General features: G+C 43.1%; 1 long non-coding RNA gene across 1 annotated transcript in view; it reads left to right on the forward strand.

Moving 5' to 3' along the window:
- LOC129707793 (uncharacterized) overlaps positions 1 to 16,390 on the forward strand; it is a 30,375-nt gene extending 13,985 nt beyond the window's left edge. Inside the window, exons 3-4 of the long non-coding RNA XR_008725236.1 lie at positions 12,821 to 12,994; positions 15,744 to 16,390. This is a non-coding gene — a long non-coding RNA (uncharacterized LOC129707793). The remainder of the gene's footprint in view (positions 1 to 12,820; positions 12,995 to 15,743) is intronic.
- The last annotated feature ends 838 nt before the right edge of the window (positions 16,391 to 17,228 follow it).

Here is a 17,228-nt window from a genome sequence, read left to right on the forward strand (position 1 = left end):
CATCCCCCCCCCCCCCCCCCCCCCCCCCCCCCATGCCTGCGTTCGTGAGGAGCAAATGTAACTCGCTGACCAGGTAATGAGGGTAGAGAGTGACTTCCCGGACTCCATGGTTATTGTTTTGGGGGACTTTAACAAAGCTAACCTCAGCCAAGACCTTCCAAAGTACAGACATCATGTTACCTGCCCCACCAGGGGGGAGAGAACACTTGACCACTGTTGCACCAATCAAGAACGCATATCGCTCTGTTCCCCGGGCTGGTCTGGGTCTCACTGGTCATTGTTTAGTTCATCTTATTCCGACCTACAAGCAGACACTAAAAGCTGCTAAGCCTGTGGTCAGAACAACAAAAAGGTGGACAAGCGAGGGCATTGAAAACCTACAGTCCTGCTTTGACTACACTGAGTGGAATGTGTTCAGGGAAGCAACCACAAGCCTCAATGAGTACAGACACTGTAACATCATTTTGTCAGCTTTTGTGAGGACAGTTTCATTCCAACTAGGACCCAGACCTGGTTCAACAACAACAAGCCTTGGTTTACAGCAGAACTCAGACAGCTCCTCCAGTCTAAAGAGGAGGCCTACAGGAGCGGGGATGCAGACCTCTACAAGCAGGCAAAGTACAAGCTGAGAAGAGGAATCAGAGCTGCCAAGGATAGGTACTCTGAGAAGACCTGAACGAGTTCTACTGCAGGTTCGATAAACAGAAACTTAACCCTGGTACCCCCTCCCCAACCAACACTTCACACCTACTCACAGCCTGACTCCAGTCTGCAAAGACTAGACCCTTAAGGGGCTGTCCGACTGCGGCGACCTAATCTGCGAGTTTAGACGAGTTTGCCCTCGACTCAAACTCGCAGCATGGTCGACACAAGGTCCTAGGAGGTCCTATGAGGTCACTGGAACTCTCCTTCATGCTCGAGGGAAGTTCCTGAATACTCGTGGTCTCAGCTAGGTCGCGGAATCATTTTCAGCATGTTGAACATTTTTCTGCTAGTAAAATTTGGTCGGCATGGTTTTTTTCCACTCGTAGTGCAGTGGAGTGGGGTCAGGGCCGGATTTAGATGAAGAGAGGCCCTAAGCTGTTCCACTTGTGAGGCCCCCTCCGCGTTGGTTTTCAGCGCTGGCGGCGAGGCAGCGACCGGACAGCCATGGCGGCCAAATCTCCCACAATTCAAAGCGAGGGAGAAAGTGCCCAGCCCTGACCAGTTGCCGTTGCAGTGCGCATGTGCAGGGAGGCCGATGATGTGCTGGCCGTGGTTGTGCGCATGTGCAGGGGGAGGACATGCAGGTCGTAACAATGCTCATGTGCAAGGCGGCCTGCTGTGCCGGCGGATGAGGAGCGAGCGGAGTCCGGCGGCCCGGACACAGATAGCGGGGGGAGATGGAGAGAGAGAGATAGAGAGGGGGGCCCACCCAGAGTTGAATGGTAGGTGTCCTGCCTTGGCCGGAGGCCCCCTAGATTTCGAGACCCTAGGCTTCAGCCTATGAAGCCTAGTGGTAAATCCGGCTCTGCGAGGCCCCCCTAGACCTCAAAGCCCTAAGCTTAAGCTTTTCTAGTTTATAGGTAAATCCGGCCCTGAGTGGGGTCGCTATTTAGTCCTGAGTGGGGTCGCTATTTAGTCCTGAGTGGGGTCGCTATTTAGTTACAGGCAATCGAGGGCAGCCGTAGGCAATCTCCTTTGCTGACCGGGCATTTTGATTGGCTCATTGGAGTTTTCAGGACTAGGGAAATCCGACCGGTAGGTAAAATGCCCGCTAAACTTTATTATACGTCTTAAAAGTGTCTCCATTCCTTCCCTCCCCTTCTCCCCCCCCTTCTCTACCCCTCCGTACCCTCTCCCCCCCCCCCCACCCTTCCGCGCTCTCTCTAAAGGACGTACCGTGTGTGTCGTGTGTGTGTTGACCTTCCCCTGTGTGTCGTGGTGTGTGTGTGTGTTCAGTGTGCGTGTCCCCCGTGTGTGTGTGTGTGTGTGTGTGTGTGTGTGTTGTGTGTGCACGCGCGCGCGCGCTCGTTGATCCAGCTCGCAGTTTCAATGCAGACGGTCGATCCAGCTCGAGGTTTTCCAGGCGAGTGCCCTCGAGCTTGAAGGTCGAAGACACTCTTCTTAACTCGCGGATCATGTCGCCGCAGTGGGACAGCCCCTTTAAAACACCCAATCCTCCCCAACCACCACTTCACACCTATATAAACCATGACTCCAGTCTGAAAAGACTGGACCATTTCCCACCCACCCCTCTCCAATCACCACTTAACACCCACTTACAGCCTGGCTGCAAAAGACTGTTGGCTGCAACCTTCCCTCTTTTGATGAACTGTACACGGTAAGAGCCAGAAAGCGAGCGGGCAAGATCATGTCTGACCCCTCTCAACCTGGCCACAAACTCTTTAAATCACTTCCCTCTGGAAGGCTCCCTCCGGACTGTCAAGCTGCCACAGCCACAGTCAAAAAGGCACAACAGAGGATGTACTTCCTGCACATCACGGGAAGAACGTACAAACTCAATACAGATAGCACCCATAGTCAGGATCGAACCCGGGTCTCCTTGCAGTGCTTACAAATCCACTGGCAGTAAATCTACTGCTACGCCACCACACTGCTTATCCTACGCATTCATTCAAACACCCATAACAGCAAGAAATAACTGTATAGCTTGGCAAACATTCCCTCAATGCCTTAATACCTCTTGCGGCCTCCGGTAACCTCCAAACCTTTGGGCCGTATAAAGTGGCTGATTAGCCTTCACACAGCATGGCTGCTGTGAAAAGTGAAAATGAGCAGAATTCCTGACACCTATCAGCAGTCAATTCACCAATCATCCTGTGTTACTGTGTGATGGATGCACTAAATGGTGGTTACAATATTGAATACTGCAAAACATTGTTTTACCTTGTTTGCAGTATTTTAACATACAACATCATTAAAAATCATCCACATGCTACAGGAAAATATTGTGCAGCACCAGTAGATGTTGAGCTTATTCTTCCCAGGCTGTAGTGTTTTATCATTCTGTTTCACTTCCAGTTTTCCTTCGCACAGCCCAATTTTTGTTTAATAATAGGGATGAAGTAAGGAAATGACAGGAAAGGAAATTGCAATTACTTCCAACTTTGGAGGGATGGGTGTTTGTAACTGGAGATTATGGCACTTATGTACGTGTTCTGTGACCAAACCATGCCATCAGCTGCATAAAATGGTGATGGGATTGGTTAAATTGTGTATGGAGGTGCATGGGCAATTTCCAGATGATCCGATGTACAGGCAGGAGTTTTGTTGTGCGATGTGAACAAAAAAATGCAATGTCTATTTTTTATATGCCAGTTTTTTTTTTCATTTGTGGAATATCAATTTAACCCAAAATAGTAGTGAGCAAATATTTATAGCATTTTAAATACTAACAGTAAAATAAAGGTCCAGTATATTTCTATAAATTGCCTCACAAAGCAGAACACACTGCTTTCTCTGTGGTTTACCAGTCCCCTGCCATTCCAACTGCATTTTTTCAATAGTTGACCTTTGCTATTTTTTCAACTAATCTCTAAGCAAATTTTAAATCTCCCAGTTGGCAATCCTCAGCTGTAAGCTGTAAAAGTGCTAACATCAGATTCGAGTGGTCTCTCTCCACTGGCTATTTACACTTATTTGATTTCTTCCATTTCTTTCCATTCCATTCTTTATCGTTTGATTTATTAACCGTTTTTTATAGTCTGACTGTTGGTCTTTGTATAGCATTAAACATGTTTTCACTCCTTACCTGTTTTTATTTCTATCCCTTTCAAGACTTAACCCACAGGTTGACTTTTGTGTTAGATAACAAGATCAGAGTTATGTATAGATAGATATTTAGATAGATAGGTATAAATAGATGGTCACTACATTCTCGTGGTCCCCTTAGCTTTAAGCTCCCTAATCAAATCTGGTTTGTTACACAATACCAAATCCGGAATTGTGTTTTCCCTAATAGACTCAACTCAAGCTGCTCTAAGAAGCCATCTTATAGGCACTTTACAAATTCCTTCTCTTGGGATCCAGTAAACGTAATTTTCTCAGTCTACCTGCATATTTAAATCTCCCATGACCACTGTAACATTGCCTTTCTCACATGCCGATTGTATCTCATGATGCAATTTGTTCCCTACAACCTGACTACTGTTCAGAAGGCTAGATATAACTCCCGTCGTGGTCTTTTTATCCTTGCAGTATCTTAGCTCTACCCACAAGGATTCTGCATCTTCCGATCCTATGCCATCTTTTGCGAAGGACTGAATTTCATTCCTTACCAGCAGAGCAACCCCACCACATCTGCCCAGCTGTTTGACTTTTCGATGTAGGAAATGTAACCTTGGATATTCAGCTCCCAACTGATCCTCTTTTAGCCACATCTCTGAGATGCCCACAACATCGTACATACCAATTTCTAACTGCACTATAAGCTGATCCACTTTGTTCCATATGGAGCTATAAGCTAACCCACTTTGTTCCATATGGAGCGTGCATTTCTGCAAATATAACTTCACCTTTCTCCTTCCCTTTAATTTCGGGATTCACCACTCCTCTTCTCCACATTGTTCCCCATTTGGCTATGCCTGACCTTAGCCTCTGTCCCGTATCCCTTCTTAAACTTTCAGCTGATCTCAAACTTCTGGAGACCTCAATAAGAATCTTTCCCTGCACTCTCCTTCCCTTTTTAAATTGCAATAGAAAATGTTCAGCCTCCATACATTTCCAATTGTTTTTATGGCCTTGTAGACCCCCCCCCCCCCCCCAGGGTTTTATAAAGCACCCATCCACTATTTAGTTTAAAGCCCCATCTACGGCTTGGCTATGCAACCTGCCAGGAACCTGGTCCCAGCCGGGTTCATGTGGGGCCCGTCCCATCGGAACAGCACCCTCCTTCCTCATTACAGTGCCCCATGCCCCACAAATTCAAATCCACTTTTCCCACACTAATCTTTCAGCTACTTGTTCAACTATCTGATCTTCTCAAATATTGCAATTTGCTTGTGGCTCGGGTAGCAATCTGAAGCTTATTACTTGTTTGGTGCTGCTTTTCAATGTAGCCTCTAGCTGCTCAAATTCCCTGGGCAGAACCTCTTTCCTTGTTGTACCCACGTCATTGGTACCCACGTGGACCACAAGGACTGGATCTCTCCCCTCAATCTTCAAATTCCTACTTTGTCCTTTCTACATTAGTGATTCACAAATGGATCAGAACAAATTATTGTTACCTTCCTAGTTTGTTCTTCATCAAAGGCGGCACGGTGTGCAGCAGTAGAGTTGCTGCCTTACATCGCCAGAGACCCGGGTTTGATCCTGACTACGGATGCTTGTCTGTATGGAGTTTGTATGCGACCTGCATGGATTTTCTCTGGGATTTCCGGTTTCCTCCCAGACTCCCAAGACATACAGGTAACAGGTTTGTAGGTTAATTGGCTAGGTATAATTGTAAATTGTCCCGAGTGCATGTAGGATGGTGTTAGTGAGCGGGAATCGTGGTCGGTGCGGACTCAGTGGGCCGAAGGGTCTGTTTCTAGGCTGTATCTCAAAACTAAAATAAACTAAATTCAGTCCTTAATCCTGGCAGTCAGCAGACTACACAGATTTCGGGACACACAATTGTAGGAGCAGAGAACAATGCTTTCTCCTCGAATTATACCAGACCAAATTAATTGCCTCTTCTTGTGTTAACATTTTATTTCTAGATTTCATTTTGGGACATTTTGCACAGTTGTTTCCAGATATTGAAGCAGATCTCACTTGTTCCTTTTGATGGTTTTTCCTAAACTGTTGGCCTTCTAGGGGTAAACTCAGCTGTTTTGAAAGCAATTTCTGTTGTAAGGTATACAATCAGAATATTTATTTCATTTGTCCATCATGTTCTTGTTCAAATTGTGAATCAAAAACTAATCTCATCCCGGTCAATCTTTCTCTCCACCAATTGGGCAGAAGATATGGAAGCTTGAAAGTGCACACCACCAGATTCAATATCAGCTTCTTCCCCTCTGTTATCGAGCTTCTAAACTGTCCTTCCATTAGTTATGCTACTGTCGGATTCATCTCCAACGCCTTATGGACATTGGACTTAGTCAATGGAGCTGTTGGGCTACATTGCTGAGAACTATATTCTGCTCTCTATGTCTTCCGGTTATGCTGTTTCTATGCTCTATTGTACTTGAGTAAGAATTGATGGTTCTGATGTATTATCTGACCTGATTGGATAGCATGCAAAACAGAGCTTCACTGTACCTAGGTACACGTGACAATAATAAAACTAAATTTAAACCTAAAGTTCTAAATTCTGTTTTACCTTGCACCTTGAGAACCTATATAATTTGGCAATCAATTAATTAATAATTTGTAGCATTAATCATGAAGTCCATGATTTTCATCCAGGGTTCTCAATGACTCTGCTATGTGATGCTAGAGGATGTTGTGTTGCCATTTGCCCAATAATATACATTTTTTGATATAATTGTTCATTGCATTTGAATTATTGTAACACTCAGAAATAATCACATTTATGACAGAAATAATCACATTTTTGACAGTCTTGTCTGCTACAGCTCTATCATGGGCATAGCTTTGTCAGCTGTCAATGTATTTATATTACCTTTTCTATGGAAGGAGCCTTCGCTACGTCACTCACTGTGGGTCATGGCAATGAATTTCTTGAATAAACAGTTACTTTTGTTGCAATATATAATAAAAAATGAGTTATAGAATGTCAAACAATGCAAAACCACCAACCCTGGCAGCATGTTCCAGGCACTCAACACATTCTGTTTTAAAAAAACCATGCTCTGCACATCCTCTTCACATTTTTCTCTCCTGCCACATTAAAGCTCTCTAGTCTTTGACATTTCCATGCTGGAGAAAATATTCTTGATTGTCTTCCATATCTCTTCCAATATTTACTACATTGGAATCTTTCATTATTATTATGTGAATTCCGCACTAGCATCGTCGATTTGATTTTTCAAACATAGGAAAAGAACAAATAGTTCTGTTTATAGGCAAGAACTATAAACCATTAGTCATACATTTAGATATGTAGTTGGAAGAAAATCAGGTTGATTTTTGGCAGTGTTTTTTTGTGACGGTACGTGCCTGTATGGTGTACTGACACCTCTAAAGAGTTAAAAACTAGATATACAATTTGGGGGGATTTTTAATATTGCAATATTATTTATGAAGTTTAAACAAAATAAAATGTATTAATTAAATTAGACAGTCAAGCCCTTAAACAGCTTAAGCAGCTTTCAGGATGATGACCAACCATGCTGTATATCTAGTTTAGTTTAGATATACAGCATGAAACAGGCCCTTCAGCCCACAGAGCACGTCGAATATTCAAAACCCGTTCACACTAGTTTTATGTTATTCCACTTTCTCATCCACTCCCTACAAACTAGGACCAATTTTACAGAGGCCAATTAACCTACAAACTCGCACATCTTTGAGAAGTGGGAGGAAACTGGAGCACCCGGAGGAATCCCATATCGCCAGGGGGAGAATGTGCAAACTCCGCACAGACAGCACTGGAGGTCAGGATTGAACCCGTCTTTGGTGTTGTGAGGCAATGGCACTATCAGTTGCTATACGGTGCCACCCTAAATGATACATATACAGATTACTCATAGGAAAGAACAGCAAATGCTGGTTTAGATCGCAGGTAGACACAAAATGCTGGAGTAAATCAGCTGGACAGGCAGCATCTCTGGAGAGAAGGAATGGGTGACACACCTATTCCATCTCTCCAGAGACCTATTATTCCTGTAGTCAGCAGGATTCAACCTATGCGGGAAATCCCCAATAGATTTCTTGCACTTTGTCTTACCCACTTGGCCATAACTATCTAGCTGGCACCATTTAGGCACCTGGTAGGCACTCGGTAGGCGGCGCGACTCTCGTCAGCAGCGGCCTCTGCAGCCCGTCCGCGTTTTTATTATTTTTTGTCTATGTTTCTATGTAGTTTTTGTTATTTTTTTGTTGGGGTGTGTGTGTGTGGGGGGGGGGGGTGGGGGGTGGAGGGAGGGGGGTAACTTTTAAATCTATCCCCTGCACGGGAGACCCGACCTTTTCTTGTCGGGTCTCCGTTGTCGTTGGGGCTGCAACGAGGAGCGGCCTCCAACAGGAGAAGTCCGGGGACTCTGGTGCCGATGACTCACCGTCACCGTCGCGGAGCTGGCCGAGTCCAGGGCGGGTGGAGCGGTGGTGGAGCGCTGCTGCTGCTGCTGCTGCGGCCCGACCTCCGGAGATTCAGAGGCTGCAACTGCGGGTCTGGCAGACGGCGGCACCGGGAGCCCGCGGGTCCCTGGAGGGAGACCGCTTTTCAGGGCTCTCGCAACGGCGACTTCTCCTGCCCGAGTTGCGGGATCGAAGAGCTCCTGGAGCGGGGCCTTACAGCACCGCCCCGCGCGGCTTGGAATGGCCGCGGGACTCTGCGAGCGCACACCGGGGGCTCTAACACCAAGACCCGGTGTGCAACCTCGCACCACCCGGCATGGCTTTAATGGCCGCGGGACAATCGCCATCGCCAGCCGGGGGGCTTTGACTTTGACTCTGACATCGGGGGGGGAGAGTGCAGTGGAGAGATACGTTTTTTTGGCCTTCCATCACAGCGATGTGATGGATGTTTATGTAAATTATGTTGTGTCTTGGGTCTATTTGTTTGTAATGTATGGCTGCAGAAACGGCATTTCGTTAGGACTTCAAGGGGTCCAAATGACAATTAAATTGAATCTTGAATCTTGAATCTTGAATTTATCTGTAAAAAAACACTGCTTTTAGGTATCAAAAAGATGATGATTCAGAAGTGGATTAAATTGTAGTTTTGAAATGTGGGTTACAAACCCTTCGTTTTTTTCTGAACACTGAATTGTTCATACTGCTTTCAATTTCTGTTCACACGAGTATGACAATTGTAAACTATGATTATCTTAATATTATTTATTCAAATTCAGCAATATCCAGTTTACGCAAATGGATAAAAACTCCAGAACAATACAAGGCGTGCTGTGCAAAAAAACAAAGCAATTGTCCCACGCAAGCAGAAAAAGCTCCAGTAAGTGTTCCCACATCCATTTGCTTTCCAATATCCACTCACAGGATCGTATCAAAGCATGATGACAGAGGTCATATCTTCAGGAAGTAATTTCAGAAAAGAGTGCATTTTGAAAGCCTTACATTCTACAGCCACAGTTTACCAGTGGCGAAGGGAATGAATGTGCACGTGAGAATGCCAAGTGGCATCCTTTGTCTTGGAAGATATTGAATTTATTTTACAACATCCAAGCAAATGGAGAGTATGAAGTCAAGCTGAAAGCAAAACCGCACTTGAGCTTTGATACGTGCCACTAAATAGCACCATTTTCAGCCTCTTCCATTACTTTGAGGATGATTGAACGCATTCTGATGGAGTGATAATTAGCCAGAATTTTAATAGTAACATGTCATCCAAAAACAACAAACCCCCTCCCACTGGTGGACACTTAGTTCCGACAATAAAAGTTCATGAAAAGTCTTAAAAAGGATGGGCCACTCTCTATATCTCAGGTCCATCTTAGTGCCAACATTTACCATCACTTTCAATCTGCCACTTCATAGTCTGCTGGGCCACAATGATCCCTGTCCTCCTGACTGCTTCTGAGACATGTGCTGTCTTCAGAGAGTACCACAATGCACAGGATAGTTAACACCATTACTGCCTCTGCTAAATCCCAGACAAAGGAGCAACTTAATACCTGCAACCTAACTCTCAGTGGAGTGAAATTCTCAACATTCTTCATTTTACTTTGAGATATGGAAAGTGGCCTTTTGGCCCACCGTGCCCACGTTGACCATCGATCACATGTTCGCACTAGTTCTATGTCAATCCACTTTCACATCCACTCCCTACACACTAGGGGCAATTAACCTACAAACCCGCATGTCGTCAGGATGTGGGATGAAACCGGAGCACTCGAAGGAAAGCCATGCGGTTACAGAGAGAATGTACAAACTCCACACAGACAGCTGCCGAGGTCACCCGAGAACCCAAGGATCGAACCCGAGTCTCCGATGCTGTGAGACAGCAGTTCTACCAGCTGCGTGGACATGCCATCCTCGTAGAAAAAGACTTGCTTCTGGTTTAGACGTATACTTACGTGATGATGGAAAATTTTCAGAAGCTGCCATAATCCCAAAGTGAAAATGTCCATCTGATATTTTTTCTTAAAGTATGGTGGAGTATTTTATTATATTGCATTTTGTAAGAACACACAGTTTCAGTTCAAAGTTCAGTTCAAATTAAACAAAAAATTCCCTCCCTAAAATTGGGTACTATAAAAGTCAATCCATTTACATTGCATTACATTTTATGATGTGGATTATTAGAGTAATCCAATAGACAATTATTTCAAGATAATATGGCTATTAATCATTATGTAACAATTATATGATGTCTCAAATCAGAGATCATTAAATCCAGACAGAGAAGTCATTGCCCCACTTTTCACTAAAGCAACTTCAGGTTCTTGCAGAAGTACTTTTCTTCTGTTGATTTTGATTGTGCATATGTAGGCTGAAGAAAAGTAAACTATACAAAATGACAAAATCCACAGTCAGCACATTCATTACTGAATCCTCCACCAACCCCCTCGTAGTTCTCCAGAAAAAGCAATTAGTTGCTGAGGAAACTGTGCTTGACATAATTTTAACATTTACACAATATTTGAAGGCAGTGAGGTCCTTTTCTGAGAAATGAGCAGTCAGTAAGACACCACTTTAGTGCAATGCATCCACAAAATATGAGGAAGAACATCATTCTCGACAAATGTTGGTTCAAAGAGATACCAAATAATTATCATTTAAATCGCTATGATTTTCGACATTTGTGTGCAAGTGTATTCTAAAAAACAAATTAAAAAGAGCAATGTTTTCACCCTCTTTAATTATTGGGCTCAAAGGATCATATTCCGGAATCAAAAGCTGAACAAAATAGAACCTGGTTCTCAAAATGTTGGCACAATTCACTTCTGACAACCAGGTTACATTTATTCAATAGCATGCAGCTTAAGCCGTCTTTTGTTATATCAGAGGAAGACAAAATTAGAACAAGGGTTAGGGATAGGCCAATCCAACCTTTCAAATCAGTCATATCCATTCCCCCTTGTCCTCACCTTCCACCCCATCAGCCGTCGCATACAGCAGAAAGTCCTCCAACATTTTCACCACCTCCAACAGGATCCCACTACTGGCCACAACTTCCCATCTCCACCCCTTTCTGCTTTCTGCCGAGACCATTCCCTCCGCAACTAACTGGTCAACTCGTCCCTTCCCACCCAAACCACTCCATCCCCAGGTACTTTTCCCTGAAACTGCAGGAGATGTAAAACCTGTCCCTTTACCTGCCCCCTCGATTCCATCCAAGGACCCCAACAGTCTTTTCAGGTGAGGCAGAGGTTCGCTTGTACCTCCTCCAACCTCATCTATTGTATCCGCTGTTCCAGGTGTCAACTCCTGTACATCAGCGAGACCAAGCGCAGGCTCGGCGATCGTTTCGCTGAACACGTCCGCTCAGTCCTCCTTAACCTACCTGATCTCCCGGTTGCTCGGCACTTTAACTCCCCCTCCCATTCCCAATCGGATCTTTCTGTCCTGGGCCTCCTCCATTGTCAGAGTGAGGCTCTGCACAAATTGGAGGAACAGCACCTCATATTTCGCTTGGGTAGCTTACACACAGCGGTATGAACATTGACTTCTCTAACTTCAAATAGCCCTTGCTTTCACTCTTTCTCCATCCCCTCCCCCTTCTCAGTTCTCCCACCAATCTCACTGTCTCCGACTACATTCTATCTCTGTCCCACCCACTCCCCTGACATCAGTCTGAAGAAGGGTCTCACCCATTCCTTCTCTCCAGAGATGCTGCCTAGCCCGCTGAGTTACTCCAGCATTTTGTGTCTACCTATTTTAACCAGCATCTGCAGTTCTTTTCTACACAATTCAATATCAAATATTGGCCTGGATCAGCAATTCCATATAGAACCACCTACCTGCAGCTTTGAGCCGATCTGCAAGGATGGAGATCAGTCATGTGGAACATTATTTGTACTCATATGCTTTGTACTCAGCACTTCAGTTTTATGATAGCCAAGGTTGGTGCATGTATCATTCATTCATTTGAAAGTAGTTATTATTCTGGAATGAAAAATAAAGTGCAGGTAAATAGTTTTCAAATTCCCAGATTTTGTTTATTTCACATAAGCGGCAATGATGGATCATTTCCAGGTAAGTGCATGCTTTGAAAGGTCGAGCAATGACACGCTTACACAAGCCCCCACAGCCCCTGACCGCCCTGAGGCTAATCAGCACATCCTTCAAGAGGGTGAATCCAAGAGCAGCATCTGGCCCTGGATGGTGTACCTGCCCATGTGCTAAAGAACTGTGCAGACCAACTAGGTACGGTTTTCAAGGACATCTTGAACTTCTCACTTCTGCAGTCTGGGGCTCCCACTTACTTCAAAAGATCATCTATCATATTTGTGCCCAAGAAGATCATAGTGAACTGACTCAACAATGACCATCTGGTGGTAATTACATCCACCATAATGAAGTGCTTCAAGAGATTGATGATTGATTATGGAGCGAGTCATAACCATCAAGTCCTGTTTCAGAAATGACCTGGATCTGTTTCAACAGAATAACAGCAGATGCTATCTCATCAGCAGTCCTCAATCATTGTGGTTCGGTAAAAACATCCCCTCTCTAACCATCAACACAGTGTACCTTAATACGGTATGCTTATCCACCTGCTCTTCTCTCTTTACACCCACCACTGCAGGTCTAAGCATGGCTCCAAAGCCATTTATAAATATGCTGACAACACCACTATAGTTGACCCAATCACTGGTCAGTGTACAGAAGGGAGGTGGTTCACATGGCTGAATGGTGCTACAACAACAACTTCTCACTCAACAGCAACAAGTGCAAGGATTGATTATTGATTTCAGGAAGGGTAAGTCGGGAGACCATGCATCAGTTTTCAGCGGTGGGTCAGTGGTGTAGAAAGTTTGCATCTTTAAATTTGTGAGCATAACAACATCGGATAACCATGTCCTGGGCCCAGCACACAGATGTAACCATGAAGATGTTGTGTCAGTGCCTCTACTTTCTTAGAAACAGAAATCTTTGGCATGTCACTAAAGATTTTAACAAACTTCTACATACGTACTGTGGAAAGTATCCTGACTGGTTGCATTATGGTCTGGTACAGTAGTTCCAACACACAGATGTTGTAAAGAGTGATGGACTTAGCCCACTCCAACACAGGCTTAGCCGTCCCACCATCAGGTGCATCTACACCAGGTGCTGCCTCAAGAGGATATTGTCTATCATCAAGGATCCCCACCATCCGGGTACAGTCTTCTTCCACTAATAATGGTGTTGTTGGTATATTTACAAATGGCTTTGGAAGGATGCCTAGACCTGCAGTTGTGGGTAAAGAGAGAAGAGCAGAGGGATAATATCTTCTACTCTAACCCCAACTTTGAGAATGTTACCACACTATATGGCAATTTGAAACAAGACCATGGGGGCAAATCACAGTATAAGTTCCATATAGCATTCATCTTAGTCAACCAACACAAGTTTAATCAGAGCAAGTGTGAGGTGTTGCACTTTGGGAGGTCAAATATAAGTATACAAATAATGGCACAATCCTTAACATAATGTACAGAGGAATCTTGGGGTCCATGTCCAAAACACAAGCAGATATATTGATAAAGAGGTATAAGGTATTTCTGCTTTCATAGGTCAGGGTATTGAGTATAAGAGTCAGGAAGTCATGATGCAGCTATGTAGGACATTAGTTAGGTCAGATTTGGAGTATTGTGTGCAGTTCTGGTTGCTCCATTACATGAAGGGTGTGGAGGCTTTGGAAAGGGTGCAGAGGTTTACCAGAAAGATGCCTGGATTAGGGGGGAAATTACCTACAGAGAGAGGTTGGACAGACTTGGATTGTTTTCTCTGGAATGCCAGAAGTTGCAGAGAGACTTGAGCAAAGTATATAGAATGATAAGGTAGTTAGGGTAGACAGTCAGAATATTTTTCACAATTAAAACAATAAAATACTAGAGGGCATAAGTGAGAGGCGCTAAATGTAAAGGAGATGTGTGGGGCAAGATTTTTACACAGACGGTGATGAGTGCCTGGAATGTACTGGTGGTTGTGGATATATTAGTGGCAATTAAAAGACTTTTGGATAGGCATAGGGATATGAAGGGATTGGAGGAATATGCATAATGTGCAAGTAGATAAGTGGCATTATGTTTGGCATTGACATTGCAGGCCAAAGAGCTTGTTCTTGTGCTGTATGGTTCTCTATTCTAATATTAATAGCAACAAAATAATTATCCATTAATTTCTGCTTAGCTATATTAAACTCTGATTAGAAATTATGATCTGTGTAAAGATCATGATCATCTTCATGCACGCAGACTTAGCTTGACTTCCACTACATTAAATTAATTGCAATCAATTTAATAAAGATAGAGAATCCATATATTCAGAACTGCCCTGACACAGTTCCCCACAACATCATGAAGCAAGCGGATTTTTAAAGAGCATGAGTGCATCCACTAAAATTAAAGGAATCCCACTTCTGTATTACCGGACAAGACAATGGCTTGGTACTTCTGCGGCAGTATAATCCACAATTATACTGTGGAATCATACTTATCTCCAACTGATGGAACTGAAATAAATAGGTAGCTCTGTATTTCTAAATGTATATTAATAAGAAAGCAATAAAAGACAACTTCATGAACAAACCAAACAAAATCCTATATTGCAAGTTAAATATTTCAGAGAACATAAAATCATAGTCGAGTATTCTGGTAATAATGTCTTAAATATCTAACATGGTTTCCATAACCATATGCTATTGAAATGGTGGCTAATGGTTATTTTAAATTAAAATATCAAATCTTCATTACAAGAAAGGGATGAAGGTTAACAAGGGAATGCAAATGATATGTTAATCCAACATCTTGCCCTTATTGATCCTGAGTAATTCATTGAGCACTGCCACATTCCTGCTAGAATGTTTTATCTCCAGCTGCACAGACACAGTCAAATCCAATTTAGCAAAGGTAATGGGCGGGAGGGCGGTGGGGGGGGGGGGGGGGGGGGGAGTATAATTAAAATAGTAATGTCACGAGTGTGTTGCAGCTAGACTGCTTTAATTCTCTAAATTCTAGGGCACAATTTTCTTTATTCATATGACCTAGATAAATAAATCTTTATTGACGAGAGTAGTGGGAGTGATCACATTACTCATCTAATCTGATGGGCAAGGTTTTCCAAAAGGCGACACTGTAATAAACCTAATTGCCTGAGGTAAATTAGGAAAATAGCTCTATTCAGTAGATGGATAGCTTCTTACTTGCATGCATCCATAAAAACTTGCACTGTAAGTGTGATTATTATTGCTTTGCAAAAAGTATCAATTAAATTCCGAATTAATTTGATAAAAATCTATACACGGTTTGAAAATTTTTCAATAACACAACAATTTAAATATGACATCATACTGTCAAGAGTATGTCTCATTCATTCCTTCTTTGTTGTTTATAGTATGTGTTAAATGTATGTTTTAGTGTTCTTTAGCTTGTTTTATGTGTGGGGTGGGGGGGAGGAGTTGGGGGAAACCTTTTAAAATGTCTTACTTTGACGGAGATGCGATTTTTTTCCGTATTTTATCTCAGTCCGCACGGTGGCCTAACATCGTGGAGTTGGCGGCCTTTGCTGGAGACCTACATCGGGAGTTCCAACCTCGCGGGAGCCTGCGGAACTTAACATCGCAGAACTGGAGATCCTTTTGCCAGGAATCGACCTTGGAGCTCCAACCACGGGAGCCTGCGGACTTTAACATAGTGTAGCTCGTTGTCCCTGGTTGGAGACCGGCTTCGGGAGCTCCAAGCTGCAGGAGCTTCGACCACCCCAACACGGGAGCTTCGACCGCTCTGACGCGGAAGCTACGATTGCCCCGCCGCGGGAGCTTCGATCGCCGGCTGCAGGAGCTTCGATCGTCACGACTGCGGATGATTCGACTGCCCCGGCCGTGGGAGAATAAAGAGGGAAGAAGATTAGACTTTATTGCCTTCCATCACAGTGAGGAATGTGGGGAATCCGCTGTGGTGGATGTTTATGTTAACTTTTATGTTGTTGTGTGTCTTGTTGCTTTTTGTAGTATGGCCGTATGGTAAATCGAATATCACTGTACCTTAATTGGTTCATGTGACAATAAAAGACCTTTGAACCTTAGAACCATTGAAAGAAATGTCAAACTATTTCTTGTACAAATTTATTTTTGCAGGACAAATCGATCAGAAAGTCTGCACTGCTTTCTGTATATCATTTAAAATCACACTTGCTGATAATTTGATAACCAGTTAAGGTCAAGTTTAAAAAAAATCTAAGTGTGACTATTAAATTACAGAATAAAAATATATGATTTTTAACATAATATCAAATATGTCATAGTATGGGAACAATGTCACATCTCATTTTTATGATCAGATTTCAATTCAATTCATTTGGAAAATAACTGAACTTGCTAAAGTACCTTACCAAATCTACTTAATTTAATATAAATGTTCAATTGGATTTGAAATGTAGCCAAAAAATTCCAAGAATTATATATCAATAACTTTTTTTTCACAGAATATGATAATTTAACCGTAAAACATTAGCCTGATCTGTCTAGAGAACAAAATAAGCAACCAAAAATAATTATTTTAGCTTGCGTAAAGCTATGGTTATTATCTGACCTTAATATTTAAAAATTACAATACGAGAAATAAAATAAAGAACAAACACAAAAGACCACCACAGAGCAGTCCAGTAATGTAATATATCTGAACAAAAGCCTATGAGCAGCACAATGTCATTCTCACAAGGGAAAATGTTTGATTTGTATTAGACTATTATATTGCACAATTATTATGCTACTACCAATGATCGGTGCAGAAAAGTACAGGCATTTGCTGGGAACTACCATTATGTCTTATTTTCTACCATGCTATGAAATGTACAGTTTGATGGAATCACAAAGAGAAATATAATATTTAACAGCTACTAATATGTCCAAACAATTTCAGAAATGCTGAATGATTCCGATCCTTCACATAAGGAAATCACAGCTGCCTTCAAGATGTGTATGCCTTAATTTCAACGTTCAAGATCAAAGT

The sequence above is a fragment of the Leucoraja erinacea genome, chromosome 22 (genome assembly GCF_028641065.1).
Source record: "Leucoraja erinacea ecotype New England chromosome 22, Leri_hhj_1, whole genome shotgun sequence".
Taxonomy (NCBI): domain Eukaryota; kingdom Metazoa; phylum Chordata; class Chondrichthyes; order Rajiformes; family Rajidae; genus Leucoraja; species Leucoraja erinaceus.